Source organism: Anolis sagrei, chromosome Y (assembly GCF_037176765.1).
Source record: "Anolis sagrei isolate rAnoSag1 chromosome Y, rAnoSag1.mat, whole genome shotgun sequence".
Classification (NCBI taxonomy): Eukaryota; Metazoa; Chordata; class Lepidosauria; order Squamata; family Dactyloidae; genus Anolis; species Anolis sagrei.
In genome coordinates this window covers 54,172,589-54,196,138 of record NC_090035.1, presented here as the reverse complement: position 1 = coordinate 54,196,138, position 23,550 = coordinate 54,172,589, and the positions used below count along the sequence as shown (strand labels likewise).

Below are 23,550 nucleotides of genomic sequence, written 5' to 3'. Positions count from 1 at the left end.
TTGAGGCCAGAGGAAAAAAATAAATTAAAAATGTTCTGTAGCTATGTGCACAGATATACAGAATAGCCTTCCTCCTACATATCAATATGATTCACTGCTCCTATCTTGGTCTCTCTTTAATCATCTGCTCAGTTGTACAGAATTCTTCCCTATATCTAGAATGTTGAGGCACTCCTAATATAGAGAAGCAACAGAATTATCCCCTCCGCACAAACCCACACACACACACACAAAGAAGGAAGACTTGCCTTGCTTTAAATGCAATTTTCCTGCTTCTTGGCAGAGGGTTGGACTGGATGGCCCACAAGGTGTCTTCCAACTCTATGATTCTATGACTGGTGCATACCTGTGTGAGTCATTGTTTGGTTTTGCACCCTGCCATTCGGGATTGAAAAGCAGCAGTCAGCCCAGCTAATTTACAGCCAAGTCATTCTTATTCAAACAGTCATCAAAATAAAGCCTTTGGAATGCATTAATAACTCAAGTGGGTTTTACTTAGCAAGTTTGGAAACCACAACTGTGGTTGATGGCCCAATAACGATCAAAAACATAAGGAGTTTTGAACTGAGGACTCTGGCAAAAGACGCCAGGTATTTTAGTTCCTTGTCCATTGAGGCAGCTACCAAAGAAGGAAGCTTCTATTGTGCTGCAGGGTCTTATAATGCTCAGATATAGTACCAGGATCAGGAGCTCAGTCTGAATAGATATGGAGGGGCCTAGCTGAGCCTATGTGTCTGCTCCTCCCATGTTGCTTCTAGAGTCTAAACCACAGCTTTCCAATATGTGTGTTGCAACACATTGTTGTGTCAGTTGCAGGGTGCAGGTGTGTCACGCAAATGTAACAAGAAACTTCTGAGTCTATGTGAAATAAGCAATATGATTTATTGCTTATTTCACATAGACTCAAAGGTTTCTTGTTACATTTGCGCAACACACCTGCACACTGCAACTGACACAACAATGTGTTGCAACACACATCTTTTCAAAAATATAAATGAAAGATTTTCATTAAATATGTTATGTCCCCATATATTTCATTATTACAATTTATGTCTGTATCTCTTATAAGGAGTTTGTTGAACTTCCAGTTTGCTAGGAAAATCAAATTAAGTGTCACAAAATGAGGAATGTTTCAAAAATGTGTCACCAATATTAAATGCTTGGAAAGTTCTTGCCTAAGAATGCCTGTGAAGGATGGTAAAATGGCCTTTTGATAGAAACCAGACTACCTGTCTGATAAACAATCAAAGAGATGTATTGTTGAAGGCTTTAATGGCCGGAATTACTAGGTTACTGTGATTTTTCCGGGCTGTATGGCCATGTTACAGAAGCATTCTCTCCTGATGTTTCTCCTACATCTGTGGCAGGCATACTCAGAGGTTGTGAAGTCTGTTGGAAATTAAGCAAGTGAAGTTTATATATTTGTGGAATGTCCAGAGTGGGAGAAAGAACTCTTGTCTGCTTGAAAAAAATATGAGTGCTGCAATTGGCCACCTTGATGAGCATTTAATGGCCTTGCAGCTTCAAGTTCTGGCTGCTTAGACTACACAAAAAGGAGAAAATCATGAAAATGAACAAATTACACAGAGAGATCTACTGCTCAGACTACACAGAGAAACCACTGAAATCCACAAGCATGTGGACAATTTCAAGAGAACGTAGGAAACCATGAAAATGAACAAAATCTGGCTACTAGTATTTAAAAAAACTCTAAAATCAAAATAGTAAATAAAGAACAACATTCAAAAACAGAGGAATTCCAGACAAACAATCAGGGCCAGATAATCACCTCCCAACAAAAATTTTCCCTAGTCAGGAAGCAGCCAGACCTTGAAGCTGCAAGGCCATTAGATACTAGTCAAGGTGGCCAATTGCAACATTCACACCTGCCTCACACAGACAAGTATTCTTTCTCCCCACCTGGACATCCCACAGATATATAAACTCCACTTATCTAGTTTCCAACAGATCTCACAACCTCTGAGGATGCCTGCAAGCAAAACGTCAGGACCAAATGCTTCTGCAACATCGTCATTCAGCCTGGAAAATTTGCAACACCCAATCAATGAGATCTGCCTCTGATCCCTAGATTCTCTGAGGGCTGTTCCTGGTCTAGACTAATGGCCTTGCTGGATTATATCCTTTGTTCTTCACCATGCTGGACTCCAACCCAAAGCTCTTCATTGTTCAGGAAGGTAAGTGCCTCTGCTTTGTATGTCTACCTGTCCCACTTTCAAGCTCTCGAACTATGAAGATGTATGTGTGTGTGTGTGTGTGTGGGGGGGTGCTTCACTTCAAGTGAAAAGGGGTGCCTACCTCCCAATATCAACCACCATCCTCCTTCCAGGCCGCACGTCTTTATAAAGGTCTCCTTTTATCCTTGAGAGATGTAACATACCCGGCTCAAAACACATCTATCAATCAAGGCTAGAAAAAATGAGCATGTTTACACTGTCTTACATTTAACACCAGAAGTGACTGGCAGTTGCTCCTAACATGGAAAAAAATTAACAAATCAGAACCTTTGAATTCACTAGCCCCTCATCTGGTATAGTTTTGATGGAGAGTAGAAGGATGTTCACATACTGTATTCAAAAGTATATAAATTTCTAACAAACTAGGAAGCTGTCCTTCATCAGGAATTCATAACCTGATTTGAAAAATGTGTTCTCAAAGGGATTTATTACATTTGAACCGAATTAAGGCTGCTTCACTATAGAGCATGATAAACAACAACTGAAAGATGACTTGATCAAAATGAGTGCGCTCCCACAGAGACCACCTTCACCATGCATTGATTTCTATTAATTACAATTTCTTGACTAGATAGTTCACATAGAAATTTTTATATATTTCTGGCCTATATGTCTGTGAAAACAATCAAACTGAGAATTTGTTATATTAGCTCCCACTCCTGGAAATCAGATCATAAAATCTATCCCAACAGGGCATATCAAAAGTCTACTTAGTGCACTCTTCAGGTTCTAGACATTTTTTGCTGGGAAATGATACTCTATTGCAGAAAAAACAAAACAAAAAAGAGAATTGTAGTATCTTAAGAGACAAATAGGTTTTATTAATTTCATGAACTGCAGCCCACTCTATTTGATGCAAGTTTCCTACAACAGCTAAAATGGTGACTATGGCAAATGGAGCTCATGCATAAATTGTTATTCTACTGAATCACACCCACATTTTGTAGAGTTCTTTCTGAACTCTTCATAATGCTGTTTTGCTTACAATCCCGAATAACGTGATGTTATCAGCTAACTTAACATAACAATACTCACCCCTATTTCCTGATCATGCATGCATAAGTTTTAAAGCACATGTCTCTATATAGCTTTAAAGGATCACCATATCAGCCAAGGACTGGTTGCTTTGGTTCTCCGCCATAAAGAAAGGAGGTGGGGGGAAGGGAGGCTAGGTACAGTTGGTGAAGGTAGTAAATAAGACATCTGTTTTGTGAGGGAAATTGAAACTGCGATTTATTGTTGAAGGCTTTCAAGGCCAGAATCAATGGGTTGTTGTAGGTTTTTTCGGGCTATATGGCCATGTTCTAGAGGCATTCTCTCCTGACATTTCGTCTGCATCTACAGCAAGCATCCTCACTACCTCTGAGGATGCTTGCCATAGATGCAGGCGAAACGTCAGGAGAGAATGCCTCTAGAATATGGCCATATAGCCCGAAAAAACCTACAACGACCTAGAAACTGCAATTAACAGACTATGGGTACAATGTTTGGCCACTAGGGAGCAGATGGGTGTTAGGACTAATATATATAGGAGGTTTGAGCAGGAAAACTTTAGAACGGTCTTTTTAGGATTGTGGAAAGAAGGAATAAAACACTTGCCTCCAGTGTTTTAGTGTTGTGAGCTTGATTTTTTACTCCAAGATCATCCAGAATCTGACATGCTAGTTCTTCTATCTAGTTATCCTAATACTATCTGGTAACAACTGGTCTCTAGCATCTTGACTACTACCTAATCATTTTAATTGGAGATACTAGTGCAGTGGGTTAAAGCACTGAGCTGCTGAGCTTGTTGATCGAAAGGTCGCAGGTTCGATTCCGGGGAGCGGCATGAGCTTCCGCTGTCAGCCCTAGCTTCTGCCAACCTAGCAGTTCGAAAATATGCAAATGTGAGTAGATCTATAGGTACCGCTCCGGTGGGAAGGTAACAGCACTCCATGCAGTCATGCCGGCCACGTGACCTTGGAGGTGTCTACGGACAATGCTGGCTCTTCGGCTTAGAAATGGAGATGAGCACCATACCCCAGAGTCAGACATGACTGGACTTAATGTCAGGGGACAACCTTTATCTTACTAGATATTTTTATATAAGAACACTGGCAGGCAAACAAGGCTACTTAGCCACACTCCTTTCTTAAGTTACAAAAGAAAAAAAAAATCAATATTTTAAAATAAATAAACAGGACCTATATTTCGATTACATTTAAGTAACATCCATAATCTGTGCCCGGTGCTCAAGGGCTTGCCTGGAGGAACAGTGTGACAGCTCTGCAAAACAATGCAAACTGGAGCACCTCTTGGCGATGAGGGTCTTTCCCATCCCTCAGCAACATCCTAGCTTTGAGGGGATCAAATGGTTCACTGCTGCCCTTCATGCAGGGAATCCCATCTGGAAATTTCAAAACCTGAAATCAGATCACAAAGCCACAGATGTAGGTTAATAAAACAGTGTGCATTATATAATAATAATAATAATAATAATAATAATAATAATAATACACTTTATTTGTACCTCGCTACCATCTCCCCAAGGGACTCGGTGCGGCTTACATGAGGCCGAGCCCACAATACATCAATACAAGCAATAACAACAACAATAAAACAATTAAATAAACTCATAAACAAAAAAGCAATATACAATGACAGTAATACAACACACATTTAAAATCTATGGCTGAGCCAAGTGTAATTAAAGTTAAAAAAATAATGCTAGGCATGAACAAGATAGGAGAGATTATATGTTAAATTGTCCTTGGTATAGTGAGTGATCAGAGAGAAATATTTTTAAACCCTTGCTGATAAATAAAAATGGAAACACTCTTGTAGAAATAGTTGAGTTTTTGCTGAGCAATTCTAATGAATATGTAACATATAAAACAGTGGTTCCCAACCTGTGGTCCATGGACCACCAGTGGTTCGCCGTTACTACACCATTGCAACGAGAGTGACTGGTCTCACGAAACCCTCTTATAGTAGCGAGGCTTATTAAATATGGCTTTTTGTAGGCGAGCAGATGGTGACTACTGCATGGCATATGTTCTGTATCAGAAACTAGAGCTGATATGGTCTACCCAATGCAATTTTCTGAATCAGCACCCCAAATAACCAAACTAAATCTAAAGTTGACCAAAAACTGATTCGGAAGCCTTTCGGTACTAATGTTGGAGAGGGTCCCTGGTGAACAAGGGTCCCTGGTTTAAAAAAAAAAGGTTGGGAACCACTGATATAAAGTGTCCCTTTTTGCTTTGGATGCAAACCAGATCAAAAAGAGAGAGTTAGATAATATTGCCATAAATTGCCATGGGGACTCAAATTTGCCAATTTGACCCCGCTACTCCCCAAAATGCATCTGTAATTATTGATAATCCACATTGTTTTCCCTCTTTGTATGAGCCTGATAATGGCCTTTGTTTGGTGTCTTCCATTTCTTGTTTGCTCTGAAGGTACTATTCTGTGCAATTTATGCCTTTTTGTTATGGCCTTTAGCTTGTACAATAGAACTATTTGGATGTACAGGTTAAAACAGCAGCATGTTTGTAAACAAAAAAGCAAATAATGATGCTAACACTCACACACCAGAATATCAGAGTTACAGGGGTGCAGCAGAATTAGCACTGGACAAGGCACTGTTCAAATTCTTAATCAGCTCTTTTACTGGTAGTAAAAATATGCTGCCTCTGAGCCAGCAAGATCCATTTAGCTATCATGGCTAATAAAACTGACAGGCCTATCAACCATGGATATAGCGCCCCATTAAGAAGTCTTGAGTGCTAGACTACATTTGAACCTTCAAAATCTATACAGCCACCACTGCTTTCGCATAATCTGCTCTCATACATATACCCCCAATACTTAGAAATTAGGCCTTCATTTACAGGGATACAAAGGGGTAAGTGAAATATGTCTGCGTGTAAAACACACCAACACACTGCACACATCCCTTTCCTGGGTTGTTGCGAGATACAAGTCTTCCCTTTCAACAGATCCTACCATCATGTGAGGAAGAAAGATGTCTATTTTGTGTAAGAGAAAGCAAGTCTGTGTATATGACTTTGTCTAGAATGCTGAGACATGTTAAACTCTGCAGTGAAAACACAAAGAGGACAGTGATTATCAAATAGCCTTTTCTTTGCACTATAACAGTTACACAAACATTCCCCCAGAGATGATGCAGTGAAACACAGAGGGAAAAATAAATAGATATCAAATGAAATTAAACAATTAAAATAGAACAAAAGAAAACCTCATGCAATTTCATACCAAGCAAATGAAAATCCCTAGCCTGTTCACTGGTTTAAGAACAAATTGTTTTCACTCTCTCTGACCCTATTTTTCATCCCATCCCATTAACAGGGAACTTCTATATGCCAAATGCAGGGTTTTTTATTTTAAAAAATCCTTTAAATGGAAAAAGTGAAATAGCTTCACAGTTAAGCACTGAAGATGAGTTACCACCAGAGGGCAGCAAGCACTCACTATGATGGTAGCTTCCCATACTTGAAACTGTTTCAGTCATGGATTTAAACCAGAAAGAATAAAATACAAAATTCTTAAATTAAGTCTGCGGAAATATACACTCTGAGCCCATCTTTAGAAGAATGGTTTGGACAGCTGTCCATGAATACAATGTTAGTGTCAACCAAAGTACATTCACTGCATCACACTTACATAGGTGACATACCACATTTCCCTAATACTACTCTCTCTGATAATAACAGCTGAATCTGTGATAAAAGATTTAAGCATGGTATAGGTTTGAACGCAAAGACAGTCTTGATATCACTACCTTATGACTACATCCAAAGTCAGTGGCCTAGTGAGTTTGGAGAAAAGAACAGAAGTAAACTACTACCAAAATAGTGAATATTGTAGTATCATGGCTGCCTTGCCAAAAGATGCCCATGCTGCTATGTTACAGAATGCAAATTAATAATAACATTATATTTGCCATGTGATGTAAGTGTCTGATCTGGAAAAAGACTTGCCATAAAATCACTCAATGGATGTGTCCTGGTTTAGCATGGGATCACTTTACGTTACTTCTTGCTGTAATTCGTCAGTGTATAAAACATGTACATGTGGCAAATGATGCCTATTATTTAATGTATGTAATGTGATCTCATGTTTGATTAAAGAGGCTTTTTTGAAGGACTTTTGGATGGGATTTTTTTCAGAGGTATCAAGTTCAAGAAGACTCTCCTCTAGTAAACCTGCTATTCTTTTTTTATTTGTTTGTTTGTTTTGTCATGTCAGGAGCGACTTGAGAAACTGCAAGTTGCTTCTGGTATGAGAGAATTGGCCGCCTGCAAGGATGTTGCCCAGGAGACACCTGGATATTTTGATGTTTTACCATCCTTGCGGAAGGCTTCTCTCATGTCCCCGCATGAGGAGCTGGAGCTGATAGAGGGAGCTCATCTGCGCTCTTCCCGGATTCAAACCTGCGACCTTTAGGTCTTCAGTCCTGCCAGCACAGGAGTTTAACCCACTGTGCCACCGGGGGCTCCTAACCTACTGTGACAAATAGACTTGATTGTTTACATTAAATTAAAATAACTTCTTAGCGTATGAGCAGGACATGGGAGGTATCAGAGCAGTTAGGTCCCATGTTTGGTCTTAAGCTTCTATCAGGGTGCTTTGACTGTGCTTTTCCTGCATCACGGGGATTGGACTAGATGGCCCATGTGGTCTCCTCCAACTCTATAAATTTTATGAAAAGGTGGAAATCACTCCTCGGTCCCACCTAAGATTTTGGAGAGCAGCTGTTACCCAGCACCTGCAATGCTGTTTATGCAAACTGCTGTTGATTGGTGAAATATGCCCTTCATCTTCACAAAATCCTGAATTCTATGTCAACATGTCCTATAAAAATCTCAAGAAATCAGGGTTGCAAAACACTGAACTATAGACTAAGTGAATTTTCAAACTACAAAAAAAAGCACCTTGCACAAGATCACGTTATTCGTTAATCTGTCTGCCTTTTTGAGCCTCATATCATCTGTGTATTTAAAACTTAGCCACACCTTTTCTCTGAGATACTTAAGGCAGTAACATTGGAGACAATACAGGAAAATCATACAAGTTGAATATCCCTTATCCAAATTGCTTGAGATAAGATGTATATTGGATCCCACCCGCACGCCAATTTTGAAATGAAAACATTCTATCTTGAGATCTCTAAGCCCTCCAGTGTGATTCTATGGTAAAGTTCCAGCAGCATTATCTCAGCCACTCATGCGGACCATTCTTGTAATCTGGGTAAGCGATGCTCAACTTGTACATACACCTCCACTCCATTTTGTTCACATAACATGAAGAAGGCAAAGACAATACACAGTTCCCAAGGAGCTCAACAGCAACATACTGGGCCACAAAGCTTCCTGAACTTGATGAATCACTTTTTCTCAGCCTAGAGCCCTGGTTCCCAAGGTGGGCCACAGGCCACACGGTTGGGGGGGGGGGTTGATATTTTTCGAGAGGAAATTTGAGAATGAGTTATTAACACTGAATTTTCTGCATTTCATATGGTTTTATGGGCTTCATATATGGCATATAAATATATATTGTGACATTCACCTTTTAAAAATAAAAAATAAGAATGTACAGGGCTGTCAGCTGGTGACATTGGAGAGGGGGAAAGCGCATGTACTTAGGAAGCCTGTTTACACCAAGTTCGTGGCCTTTCAGACTTCCTCCATGTGAATAAATAGTTCAAATGTTGAATAATAAGAATTATATGTCATTGGGGGGAGATGAGTATTTTTTAGAGGCTTAGGTGGGGCATGGCCAAATAAAGGTTGGGAACCACCCTTTTCTGAGAAGGCTCCAACTTTGGAAATTAAAGACTTGGTTGTTCAAGAAGGCGTTCGAATAAGAAGTGCAATGATTGGTAATGACTATAGGAATGGAACAACGGAAAATGATATTAGATTGTGGTTTGGACGATGAGACGATGCTGAATGGTTTTCGTAGTAATGATGATGTTTTTGTATAATGCTGGATTGTGAATTGTTTTTATACTCTGTCTTGAATTTTGCTGTTCTTATGTTGTACACCGCTGTGAGTCGCCCCCGGGCTGAGAACAGCGGTATATAAGTAAAGTAAATAATAAATTTGTGGAACACCCTTCCTAGAGAAATCAAAGAAAAGAGTGAAAAGTTTTATGTTTGAATAGGGCTTCGAGGGAAATGAAAATTATGTGGACCATGGGTCTTTCTAGATCAGTGGTTCTCAACCTGTGAGTGCCCAGGTGTTTTGGCCTACAACTCCCAGAAATCCGAGCCAGTTTACCAGCTGTTAGGATTTCTGGGAGTTGAAGACCAAACCATCTGGGTACCCACAGGTTGAGAAGTACTGCTCTAGATTCAAGAGTATGGGAACTTGGCTCCCAATGCAGTTAATTAATGGTTTTATATAGCTATATTTGTAAATAGGGTTTTATCTGTGACAGTTTTAAATAATCAGGTTGTGATAAGAAGTCTATTGGGTTTTAATCTATTTTTATTATTTACTTTGTGTGATCTTTTTGTATTGTTAATCGTTTGAGTCTTGCCTTGGTACGGAAAAAAATGTGTGTTATATGTGTAAAGCATTATGTGGTTTTATATTGATCAGTAATTCTTTTGCATTATAATTAGCATGTTTATTGTGCTTTTATTTTCCTTATATTGTGATTTGTTTTTTTGATTTGCTGTTTAACTTTTCCTGATTTGGTTATGTGACTATTATTATTTATATAGTTTTCCTTGTTGTAAGCCATCCCAAGTCCCCTTGGGAAAAGGGGGCAGGATACAAATAAAACTGTATTATTATTATTATTATTATTATTATTATTATTATTAAAATAGACTCAAATAAATATGTAAGCAAAGACAAAGCACAAAGAAAAAAGGGCTCAGCAGACTTGAACTTGCTGGGCCACAAAGCTTCCTGACCTTGATCTACTTACGTTCTCTCTGGCTAAAGAGCCAGCGTGGCCTGAGATCTAGATTACAGCTCTGGAGGCCAGAGGTTCAGACATAGACAGGTTCAAGATTGGGAAAGGCGTACAGCAGGGTTGTATACTCTCACCTGATCTGTTCAATTTGTATGCAGAACACATCATGTGATGTGCAGGGTTTGATTAATCCAAAGCTGGAGTTAAAATTGCTGGATGAAACGTGAACAATCTTAGATATGCAGATGATACCATTTTGATGGCCGAAAGCGAGGAGGAGCTGAGGACCTTTATAATAATAATAATAATAATAATAATAATAATAATAGTAATAGTAATAATAATAATAATAATAATAATAATAACAACTTTATTTATACCCCACCACCATCTCCCCAAGGGGACTCAGGGCGGCTTACATGAGGCCAAGCCCAACAACAAATCAGTAAAAACAAAACAGCAAGCAAATAAAATGGTACAATTAATATAACTCACATATAAATAATAACACACAAAATTTAAAACCTTATGGCCGGGCCAGAGGTAATAAATTAAAATTTTTAAAAAACACTGGATGTGAACAGAGGTAGGATGTATCTAAGCAGGAGGATTTTAAAAGATAATGTAGGGAGACCAACCCAACGGGTAGTTAAAGTGCTTGTGAGGACAATTGCAGAGAATTAATCAGAGCAGGGCATTGTTTCCTTATTCAGGGAAGGCATACTGGAACAGCCATGTTTTCAGGCTCCTCCTGAAGACTGCCAATGTGGGGGCTTGTCTGATATCCTTGTTGAGTGAGTTCCCGAGTCGGGGGGGGGCACCATAGAGAAGGCCCTCTCCCTCGTCCCCACCAAGCGCGTCTGCAAAGGGGGTGGGAGCGAGAGTAGGGCCTCTCCAGATGATCGAAGAGATCGCGTGGGTTCATGCAGGTAGGTGGGTCCCAAAGCATTCAGAGCTTTGTAAGTAAGAACCTGCACCTTGAATTGGGACCGGAAAAATCAACTGTAGCCAATGGAGCTTCTTAAACAGGCGGGTTGACTGCTCCCTGTAAAACCTTTCGAATCAAGATGGAAGAAGAAAGTGAAAAAGCTGGACTGCAGTTAAACATAAAAAAAGCCAAGATGATGGCAACCAGACTGATTGATAACTGGCAAATAAAGGGAGAAAACGTCGAGGCAGTGACAGACTTTGTATTTCTAGGTGTAACAATTCCTGCAGACGAAGACTGCAGCTAGGAAATCAGGAGACATTTACTTCTTGAGAGCAATGACCAATCTCGATAAAATAGTGAAGAGTAGAGACATCACATTGGCAATGAAGGTTCGCATAGTTAAAGCAGTGGTATTCCCCATAGTAACCTATGGATGTGAGAGCTGGACCATAAGGAAGGCCTAGCGAAGGAAGATAGAGGAAGATTGAACCTTGGTGTTGGAGGAAAATTCCGAGAGTGCCTTGGACCACAAGAAGATCCAACCAGTCCATACTCCAGGAAATAATCCCGGCTGCTCACTGGAGGAAGGATATTAGAAGCAAAGATGAAGTCTTTTGGCCACATAATGAGAAGACAGGAAAGCTTGGGGAAGATAATGATGCTGGGGAAAATGGAAGGGAAAAGGAAGAAGGGCCAACTACGGACAAGGTGGATGGATGGTATCCTTGAAATGACTAACTCGACCTTGAAGGAGTTAAGGGCGTCCATGGCCTCTGAGGTCACGCAGAGTCAGAAGCGACTGAATTAATAAATAACTTAGCTTTCAAATAATCACCAGAACTAAGATTATCTGATATACATTTTTGGGGATGCTGCTACTCGTATTGTTAAAAGTTTGTGATGTATATCAACAGACCTAACTCAGGGTCTGAATCAAGTTTCCTATGGACAAAAAGCTGCTGCAGTCTTGTTTACTGACACATGGAGGGAGGGTTGTCAACAAGTTTGTATGGAAATGTGACTATTTTCTGTGCTGGTCAATGACACTGCAACTCACACATTAACGTGTCACAATACACAATTTGGAAAGCTGTCCTAAATGTTGAATTAGAATTGAAAATTAGGGTATTGATGGCAGCCTTTCATTAGAAAAATAAATAAATTTTGCTAGACGAAGAGGAACAAAGGATTTGCATCTAAACACAATACATGTAAGTCACCCACACCTGTAGTAAATCCACAGAGATTGTAACATAATAGTGTCTAGGATAGGGAAGAGATCTATAGCATCATAACTGCTATACATGTACAGCTATAGTTGATGCAGAGGGCCAAGAGCAAACAATCCCATTGAGTTGCCTCATAGTAGTATGTGTATGTTAACACAGACTTGTTGATCTTGGCTTTGGATGTTCCTGCACTGGCTGCCAACCAGGAGACATTCTGACTGGGTCACAGTCCCATGCGATTTTGGCAAGTGATTGTGGTACACAAGATCTGATTTGGGTGAGAGACTCAAGTTCAGTGCTCTCCTCAACTAAGTTGATGGCTTAAGGCAATTCTCTCAGCTCAATTCAACCTATAGGAATGTTCTCAGAAACATTGTCACCAATGTCACTTTGATCTCTTCAGAGGGTAAGCGGCAAAAGTGGGAAATGACAAATTTATAGGTTGCTTACCTGTAACCGTAGTTCCCTAAGAAGTCACCTGTGAATTTGCACATGTGGTAATTCCTGCGCCTGCACAGACCAGCTTCGGAACCTTCTGGAAAATAAAACAGACACTTTTACCCCTGCCTTGCCCCACCCACCCCCTCGAATATATATAGCCTATGGGCGGGGCTAGCCATCAGTTCTCTTCCGCTGCAAAGCAGCCAGAAGGTGAGGCATCACACTCGAAGGGAGGATGGGTGGGGATGTGCAAATTCACAGGTGACTACTCAGGGAACTACAGTTACAGGTAAGCAATCTATAATTCTCTGTCGTAGTCAACTGTGAATTGCACATGTGGTAGACTGGCGAGCTACTAACCTCAGATGGTGGGCATCATGCCACAGCTGAAAATAGGACTGCTCTCCTGAAGTCAGCATCCCTTCTGGAAATGACATCCAGCTTGTACTGGGACACAAAAGTGAGTGGAGTAGCCCAAATGGTGGCTCGGCAAACGGCATCCAGTGACATGCCCCTCATGAAAGCCATTGAAGTAGACATTGACCTCGTGGAGTGGCCCTTAATCTGCTGAGATAGGTCCTTCCCAGCCAACTGGTAACAGAGGCGAATCGTTGACACAATCTGGGATGAAAATCGTTGTGAAGATACCGGCAAGCCCCTCTCATCCTTGCAGTATTTAACAAAAGGTCTGTGAGTCTGTCTAAACTTCGCTGTTCTATCTACATAAAAGGCGAGGGCCCTACGAATGTCCAGGAGTGTCAGGGTCTTGAAAAAAGGCAGGAAGTACTAATTCCTGTGACATATGAAAACGAGTGGACACCTTGGGTAAAAAAGCAATATCTGTGCGTAAAATGACCTTGTCCTTGCAAAACTTAAGATAAGGTAAATCTACTCTGAGAGCGCAGAGCTCACTAGCCCGCCTTGCTGATGTTGTAGCCAGTAGAAAGCCTACCTTCCAAGAGAGGTAAGAAAAACCAGTTGTCGCTAGAGGCTCAAAGGGAAGCTTCATAAGTGAGGAAACACAATTTTGAGACTCCATGATGGAGCAATAGGGGCAACTGGAGGCTTGATGTTGGCAAGTCCCATGAGGAATGTTTTCACTAACAGGTCAGAAAAGCATGAAGGGAGACCAGACTTCCTCCTGAACCACGAGATAGCGGCAAGGTAACACTTCAATGAGGAGTGTGAAAGGCCAGCCTCAGACAAGGAAACTAAGAAATCTAGGATAATTGGGATAGGAGCATTATGCGGCTACTGTCCCCTCAATCTAACATATTTACAAAACCGAGACCATTTGTAGATGTAAGAGCTTTTGGTGGAGGTTGTATAGATAAGCCTCAATAATAGATAAGACAGACTGGGACAATCCAGAGAATGGCACTAGTGGTCAGGTAGGATTCACCCGGCGGTTAATTTCAACTTGTGTGCCTCCAGATACAGGACCTGTCCTTGCTGGGATGTTAAAAGGTCCACCCTGTTCCAAAGGCAAGTGAAGGCGCCCTTCAACAGCTGGAGGAGAGGGAGAACCAAGGCTGCCTTGGCCACCACGGGGCAATCAGAATGCAATGGACATTTTCACCACCACCCTCAACAAGAGAGGGAATGGTGGAAATGCATACATGGGCCTGGCATCCCACTTCTGAAGAAAGGCATCCCCCGAACACCCCTCATATAGGGCGGGTTGTCGACAAGCGCAAAACAGTCTGCACTTTGTTGTGACTCAGCTTGATTCTGAGTCTGAAGCTGACCCCTGTGGGCTTTGTGAGCCAGAGTTCCTACAAGATGATGATGAGGATGATGGGTTCCAGGTTTCTGTACATGCATCAGACAGGGTTGTCTGTGAGGCTGCAGAAGGGCAAAGAGCAAATCAGTTATCAGGGGAAAATAATGGCTGTGAGACTGATAAAGAGAGTGAATTCCCACATGGCCAGGTGGAGATGTCTTTGCCTCCTTTGCCTTCCCACGGTGATCCGGTCCAGCTGCTGGACCAAGATAAGGGGTTAGAGAGCCTTGAAGATAACTAATTAATGAGCAGACAAGATCGTCTACAATTAAGAGCCTGGAAGCAAGAAGCCAAGTGTGCCAAAGGTCATCGCAATGCATTCATGTCTGCAAAGGGTATTTAGCCTTCTCACTGACACACAGGTGTCAGTTCAACGTGGCTCTTTCCATGCAAACTTCTATGTATTAACCCTGGCTTTAAGCAGCACACTTCTAGCTTCCTGAGTCTGGGACTTTAGGTCTTGTGTTCAACTGTTTTTCATGGACTATTGTTTAACCATTGCTTAAAGGATTATGCTTCATGTTTTTGCCTTTGGATCTTGGGAATAGTGTCTGCATTTAAGCCTTTGGAACTTTGCATTTCTTATACTATGTTTTGACTTTGCCTTTTCTTCAATAAACTACAAAATCTACAGCTTTGGTGTGGTGGTGTTTGGGAGCAAGGTGAAAACTACTCTGATTGAGGGACCACTCATGATGAGTCAGAAGATTCCTGATGAGCAGATCTGCTAGCAAATTCTCCTCCCCAGAAAGATGAGTTACCAACAGGTGGATCCCTCTTTGAATGCACCAGTCCCAGATCTGGATGGAGAGTGCTAAAAGATTATGGGAGTGAGTACAGCCCTGCTTGTTGTCGGTGAGCACCTGAACCACTTTTCCTATTATTATTATTATTATTATTATTAGTAGTAGTAGTATAACCCTGTCGAAAGACTTTAGGGCTCTGTCCACAGCGAGGAGTTCTAGCATGTTTATATGTAGCATGGCCTCATCTCTGGACCAGACACCATGAGCGATGAAGCCCTGGGAATGTGCCTCCCACCCAGTAAGGGAAGAATCCGTAGTTATTGTTCTGGCTGGACATGGTGGGTGAAAAGAGAGGCCTGAACAGACCCACTGATCATCCATCCACCACTGAAGGGAGTTGCGAACATGTGCTGACAGGGAAAGTTTGGTAGAAGGGCTGTCCATAAGGGGGTTGAACACTGAAAGGAACCATGATTGGAGAGGTCATAGTCTCAAGCGGGAATAGGCAGTAACAGAAGTGGAAGAAGCCATGTGGCCCAGCAGAACCTGAATCTGCTTGGCGGATAGGTGGGGGGACCTCAATGCCAGCCTGACAAGTTGTAGCAAATTGGAAAAACGGTCTGGAGGGAGGAAAGCTCTCTGACTGAAGCTAAGAGGGCACCAATGAATTGGATCTGATATGTAGGTGAGAGGGACGACTTCTACAAGTTGACCACCAGGCCCAGGGACTGGAGGAGAGACAAAATAATATTAATGTGTGATTAAAGCTGGTCACATGAGCTAGCAACAATCAGCCAGTCGTCTATATATGGATAGACTATTATTCCCTTGGTGCGTAAGTGGGCTGCGACCACGGACATACACTTTGTAAAAACCCATGGGGCCGTTGATAAGCCAAAAGGTAATGTATTGTAACAGTAAGCCAGGTCACCCACCACGAAGGAGAGAAATCTATGATGGTGGGGGGCTATAGAAATATGAAAGTAAGCATCGTTTAAATGTATAGTAGCAAACCACACATCCTTAGAGAGCAAGGGCATGATAGTGGTCAGAGTAACCATGTGGAACTTCTTAGGTAAGATGTATTTATTCAAGGCCCTAAGGCCCTTAGGTAAGATGTATTTATTCAAGGCCCTAAGGTCCAAAATGGGGCAAAAACTGCCACCATGCTTAACAACCAGAAAGTAACGTGAGAAAAAATGGGGGGGGGATTGAAGGATTCACAGGGGAGACTGACTTCTGGGTGAGCCACAATGGCGGCAGGACTGGTGCTCTGAGAGCTCCAAAGATCATCAACCACTCTACCAGTCAGAGGGAGATCTCGCCCCCACCCCAGGACGGATCGAGGTTCTGGGGTCGCTAAACCAGGCAGTGGCACCGGTGGCCTCATAAGACTCTCCTCAAGGGCAGGAGTCGAGTGGGTCCGGTAAAACACTGCGGTAAGCGGACTGGACAGACGGGAAGCTGGCCGACAGGCTAGCACTTAATGCCAGCCCTGCTCACTTTTAAACGATAAAAGAAATCCACAACGAAAGCTGGAGAAGAGAGAACCAGCCACAAGGGAATGTAAGTTTCTAATGAAATAATCAACTTCTCAATGGCAACAAATCTTATCTCCGAAAGAAAGAACTGACTGATAGATTTGAAAAATAAGAATAGAAGAGAATTTCAGGTTACCTCCATAGCCTCCTAACTGTTGATTAGATTATCAGAAAATAGCAAAAAAAAAAGTGAAAGCAGAAAGCAGAAGGTTGAAGGAAATATTGGCATATTGGATATATTTGATATACTGCTTTCAAAAGTCTACAGGAGCTACCAGATTATTGGATTGATTATTAGATTGAGTGGACTTTGAGTGGATTTAATAGACCTAACAGATTGAATAGAGCTACCTATTGGTGAATTGAATGGAATTGGTGAATGGATTAATGGATTAATGGACTAAGATAAGAAAGCAATACAACTGTTACATTTGATGCAAATATTAAGCAAGATTCAAAAGTATTTAAAAGTAAAACAGACTCAAGGAACTTTAAGAAAACAAGAAGCAGAGCCACTGACCTTAAGCTGGGATTGTTGTGTCTATGCTGCCTTTTGCTATTGCAAACAAGTGAGTGGGGAGGACGAGAGGAGGGAGCGAGGCACCCACGTGGAGAAAGGGGGAAAGCTCGCGGGAAGAGAGAGGAGGAACGAGAAGACAAGGAGGTGGCAGAAATCACGAGAGAACACGAGGAGAAGCGAGATCTTGTGAAGAGGAGCGAGATCTCACAAAGAGGAGCGAGATCTCGCAAGAAGGAACGAGATCTCACTAAGGAAGGGCGGAAGTGAAAACGGAGAAGGGCGGAAGACAGAAAGGAGACAGAATAATGAACACATAGAGAGACGAAGACAAAAGGAAGGAAGTGATGAAAGCTACGACAAGACCCATAGAGATAAGAAAAGCAAGAAAGAGGGGAAGCCAGGAAAGGAACCACAGAGCTACGAATATAAAAGGAAAAAAAGCGGAAGTTAGGAGAAGGAAAGAAAGAACTGTAGAGTGGCGAAAGGATAAAGTGACGCAGCGGATAAGAAGATAGTGACGCTAAGAGACAGAAATAGGAGAAGATTACGAACCACAGAGGAAAGGCACAGAATAAGTGAAAGAAAGTGAAGAAAAAGCAAAAGGAAAGTGGAAAAGAAAAGAAAAGAAAAATATCATACAGAATAATAAAGAATAAAATTAAATCAAACAAATAAATTTAAAGAAATAAATATAAATATATACAAAAAATAATAAAGCCAAGCTAAAATAACTTAAAACAAATAAGACAATATTTACATCAGAAAAGGAGGACCAGAAGGAAGGATGACGACTCCTAAAGCAAAAGCAGAAAAAGAGACAAAAGAAATCAAAGAAGTGAGAGAGCTGAAAGGACAACAACAACAAAGGAAAAACTCGGGTGCAGAAGATAGTATACTAAACCAATTACTAAAGGAAATGCAAAAAATATCAGAAAAACAAGATAGTTTACAAAAAGAATTTGAAAAAAACACGACAAAAGAATTAACAACGGGAACAAAAACTGAGAATGGAGGGGGGAACTTCCTCGGGGGGAGGGGTTCCGCGGGCGGGGGACACACTATAGAGATGGTGACAGGTAGGGGGAGATACGGGAAAGGGAGAACAAAACATCTAATTCGGTCAAAAAATTATGACAATAGATTGGCAGGCTCTAAATATATTAATAATCAGAAACATCAATTTCAATCCAAAACTTACAATAGAAAATTGGCAATCCCAAAGATCAATCATGATGTGACTCAACAACCAATTCGACCCAAAATTGACAAGAAAATATTGGTAGTTCCAAATCATTCTCCTGACAAGATACAGCTGAGGTGCCAGGATGGTGGTCCCTCTGGGTTGAAGGTGCTGCTGCTTAATGCCAGGTCAGTAAATGGGAAAACATCTACCGTTCGGGATCTGATCCTTGAAGAACAAGCTGACCTGGCTTGTATAACAGAAACAAGTATCTGGGCCCCACCCACTGTGCTGGACATACATTGGACTTGGTTTTCTGCCAGGGATGGGAGGAAGGTGGCGGTGTGGAGGAGTTGACCATCTCTCTATTGCCATGGACCGACCACTTCCTGGTCAGATTTAGGCTCACTGCGCCCCCTAACCTCTGCAGAGGTGGAGGACCCATTAAGTTGGTCCGCCCCAGGAGGCTTATGGATCCGCTGTGAAGCTTTTGCTCAGTTCTTTGCAGACAACGTCGCTTTGATCCGTTCTGGTCTGGACACCATATTAAGGGCAGTCTCTGAGGATGTAACACAAGCACCTGCTTGTCCTATTTTGATGGATTCATTTCAATTGGTGAAGCCCGAGGATGTGGACAAGATACTTGGAGGAATGAGGCCTACCATGTCCATCCTAGACCCCTGCCCATCCTGGCTTCTAAAGGAGGCCAGAGGGGGATTGGCTGAGAGGGTTGAGGTGGTGGTTAATGCCTCTCTCCGGGAAGGCAAGATTCCAGCGAGCTTAAAACAAGCTGTAATAAAACCGCTGTTGAAAAAACCATCACTGGACCCTACTAAATTTGACAACTTTCGGCCAGTTTCCAATCTTCCCTTTTTGGGCAAAGTCCTGGAAGCATGGTGGCCTCACAACTCCAGGTATTCTTGGGAGACCCGGATTATCTGGATCCGGCACAGTCTGGTTTCAGACCGGGACATGGAACAGTCTTGGTCGCCTTAGTGGATGATCTGCGCCGGGAGCTCGACAGGGGGAGTGTGTCCCTGTTGGTTCTGCTGGACCTCTCTGTGGCCTTCGATACCGTTGACCACGGTATCCTTCTGAATGCCTTGCGGGGATGGGTCTCGGGGGCACTGTTTTACAGTGGCTTCGGTCATTCCTGGAGGGCCAGTCCCAGAAGGTGTTATTGTGGGACACCTGTTCAACCCCACAACCTTTGTCTTGTGGGGTTCCTCAGGGCTCAATACTGTCCCCTATGTTGTTTAACATCTACATGAAGCCGCTGGGAGAGATCATCCGGAGTTTCGGGGTGCGGTGTCATCTGTACGCAGATGATGTCCAACTCTGTCACTCCTTTCCACCTGCTACTAAGGAGGCTGTCAAGGTCCTGAACGGGTGCCTGGCCGCTGTAATGGTCTGGATGAGGGCGAACAAATTGAAATTGAATCCAGACAAGACAGAGGTACTCCTGGTCAGTCGCAAGGCCGATCAGGGTATAGGGTTACAGCCTGTGCTGGATGGGGTCGCACTCCCCTTGAAGGCACAGGTTCGCAGCTTGGGTGTGATCCTGGATTCATCGCTGAGCCTGGAGCCCCAGGTCTCGGCGGTGACCAGGGGAGCATTTGCACAGCTTAGGCTCGTGCGCCAGCTGCGCCTGTACCTTGGGAAGTCTGACTTGGCCGCGGTAGTCCATGCTCTGGTTACATCCCGTTTAGACTAGTGCAACGCTCTCTACGTGGGGTTGCCTTTGAAGACGGCCCAGAAGCTCCAACTGGTCCAACGGGCGGCAGCCATGATACTAAGAGGAGCGGGACGCAGGGAGCATACAACCCCCCTGCTGTACCAGCTCCACTGGCTGCCGATCTGCTACCGGGCTCAATTCAAGGTGCTGGCATTGGCCTATAAAAACCTAAACAGTTCTGGCCCAAGATACCTAACTGACCGCCTCTTGAGGACTTTGAGATCTTCTGGGGAGGCTCTGCTCTCGATCCCACCTGCTTCACAGGCACGGCTGGCGGGCACGAGAGATAGGGCCTTCTCGGTGGTGGCTCCTTGGCTGTGGAACACCCTCCATGTGGACATCAGACTAGCTCCCTCCCTGCTGATATTCTGCAGGAAATTAAAGACCTGGCTGTTTAAGAAGGCGTTTAAACAAGAAGTGCAATGATTGGTAATTGACCATAGGAATGAACAGCGGAAATTGATACTGGATTGTGGTTTTGGTGATGAGACGACACGGAATGGTTTTTGTAGTAATGATGATGTTTTTGATGTTTTCTGATAATGTTGAATTGTGAATTATTTTATACTGTGTCTTATATTTTGCACCTTTTTTTTGCTATGTTGTACACCGCAGTGAGTCGCCCCTGGGCTGAGAACTGCGGTATATAAGCAAAGTAAATAAATAAATAAATAAATAAACCTGGCTGGATGAGGGGGGTGGGGTAAACTTCTCCCAACTCCGTCTGACAGGCTACTCTGTGCAGCACCAACCAAGATCCGGATGGCGGGGAGGAGGAGTTGCGGTGGTCTATAAGGACATTATCCCCCTGATCAGGTGCCCCATCCCTCAATCATCTTCCTTTGAGAGTGTCGGCATCAGGATAGGAGACCGGGATAGGATAGGGATTCTGTTAGTGTACCGACCACCCCGCTGCACTACAGTCTCCCTACCTGAGCTAGCAGGTGTGATCTCGGACATGACGTTGAATTCTCTGCGCCTTTTGGTTCTGGGAGATTTCAATGTGCATGCCGAGACCTTCTTATCAGGTGCAGCTCAGGACTTCATGGCCGCCATGGCATGGGCCTGTCCCAATTAGTATCTGGTCTCACTCACAGTGCTGGACAGACACACATTGGATTTGGTTTTCTACCAGGGATGGGAAGAAGGTGGCAGGATGGAGGAGCTGACCATCGCTCCGTTGCCATGAACCGATCACCACCTGATCAGGTTTAGACTTACCATGCCTCTTAACCTCCGCAGGGGTGGTGGACCCATTAGAATGGTCCGCCCAGGAGACTTATGGATCTAAACGGTTTCCTGATGGCTCTTGGGGAATTTCCCACTTCCTTGGCAAGCAACTCTGTCGATGCTCTGGTCTCGCACTGGAATAGTGAGATGACTAGGGCAATTGATACAATCGCACCAGAGCGCCCCCTCTCGAGTAACTGAGCTAAACCATCTCCTTGGTTTGCTGAGGAGCTGGCAGCAATGAAGCGAAATAAGAGGAGGCTAGAGCACTTATGGCGCCAAAACCCTACCAAATCAGCCCAAACACGTCTGGAGACCTTCTCAAGGCTCTATGAAGTGGCAATAGCGGTGGCAGAGAAATCATTCTTTGCCGCCAATATTGCATCTGCAAAGAATCATCAGGCTGAGCCCGTTCCTTGGGAAGTCTGATCTGGCCACAGTGGTCCATGCCCTTGTTACATCCTGAATAGATTACTGCAACGCACTCTACGTGGGATTGCCTTTGAAGACTGTTTGGAAACTTCAACTAGTCCAACGGGCGGCAGCCAGATTAATCACCGGAGCGTCATATAGGGAGCACACCACTCCTCTGCTACGTCAGCTCCACTGGCTGCCGATCCAGTTCCGAGCACAATTCAAAGTGCTGGTTTTGACCTTTAAAACCCTCTACGGCTCTGGCCCAGTGTACTTGTCCGAACGTATCTCCTTCTATGTCCCACCACGGAGTTTAAGATCTTCTGCGGAGGCCCTGCTCCCGGCCCCACTTTTATCACAAGTGAGGCTGGTGGGGATGAGAGACAGGGCCTTCTCAGTGGTGGCCCCTCACCTGTGGAATTCACTCCCCGGGGAAATTAGGTTGTCAACATTCTTCCTCTCCTTCAGGAGAAAGCTGAAGACATGGATATGGGACCAGGCATTTGGGTAGTCTGGCAGGGTAACAAGGTAATGATGACTAGAGTTGGAAAGGACTATGGCAATACTAAACGGATTGACGGATTTTAGAACACGATGAACGCAGGCTTTAGAGCGGTTTTAGTTGAATATTGTATTGTGTTATATTGTACTGTATTAATTGTCTGTTTTTAATCTATTGTGTTATTGCTATTGCATTTTATTGTAATTGTGGGCATCGAATTGTGCCGGATGTAAGCCGCCTTGAGTCCCCCCCTAGGGGGTGAGAAAGGCGGGGTAGAAATGACCTAAATAAATAAATAAATAAATATATAAATAAAACAGGAAGAACAACAAAAAATATTCAGAGAGGACATGTTGAGGATGAATAAAGAATTGACAGTCAAAATGAAACCCCTTCAAAACGCAACTCTTAAGGAAGAAAACACAAGAAGAGACACTTTTCATCCCCAGAAGTGATGATGAAGGCACTCAGACAACAAGTACTGAATCACGACAGACCTGAAACAACTGAAGATGAGTCAGAAGAACCACCAGAATCGGAAAGTGAAGGAATTAACTAAACAAATAAAATGCTTTTCTCTAAATGTGAATAGTCTGAATTCTTCGTCGAAAAGGACAAAATATTGGATAAAATAAGGAAAGAAAACTATGATTTAATAGCGTTACAGGAAACACATATTTCACATAGACATGTGGTCCATCTTTCTCAGGAAAAGTTAGGAAAATTCTACTCCTCGACATTGGGAAAAGAAGGGGTGGTATTATATGTTAAAGAGTTTCTAAGAGCAGAATTAGCCTTTAAAGACTTAGAAGGTAGAATGGTGGGAGTGATAATAAAACAAGAAGAACAAACAATATTAATATGTAATATTTATGCCCCTAATGGTTTGAAGATTAAATTCGCTTCGGAACTGAGAAACAAAATTGAAGAGATAGAATTCGACCAACTGATCATTTTGGGAGACTTCAATGGAGTGTTAAACTATAATATGGATAAGACAAAATCTATTTTAAAAAAAGATGGAAGCGGCACTATAAGTACACTACCCAAAAACCTTCTGAAATTAAAGGAAGAATTTGACTTAGAAGATGCATGGAGAATCCATAATGGAAA

The 23,550-nt window shown here is 42.7% G+C and overlaps 1 long non-coding RNA gene across 1 annotated transcript; it reads right to left on the bottom strand.

Annotated features, from left to right (window-relative positions):
* Nucleotides 1-3,616: 3,616 nt before the first annotated feature.
* LOC137095072 (uncharacterized) lies at nt 3,617-17,469 on the bottom strand. The gene is made up of 3 exons (XR_010908781.1): nt 17,377-17,469; nt 10,320-10,473; nt 3,617-4,657 (listed from the first exon to the last, which is right to left on the bottom strand). It is a non-coding gene; the product is annotated as an uncharacterized lncRNA (long non-coding RNA).
* Nucleotides 17,470-23,550: the final 6,081 nt, after the last annotated feature.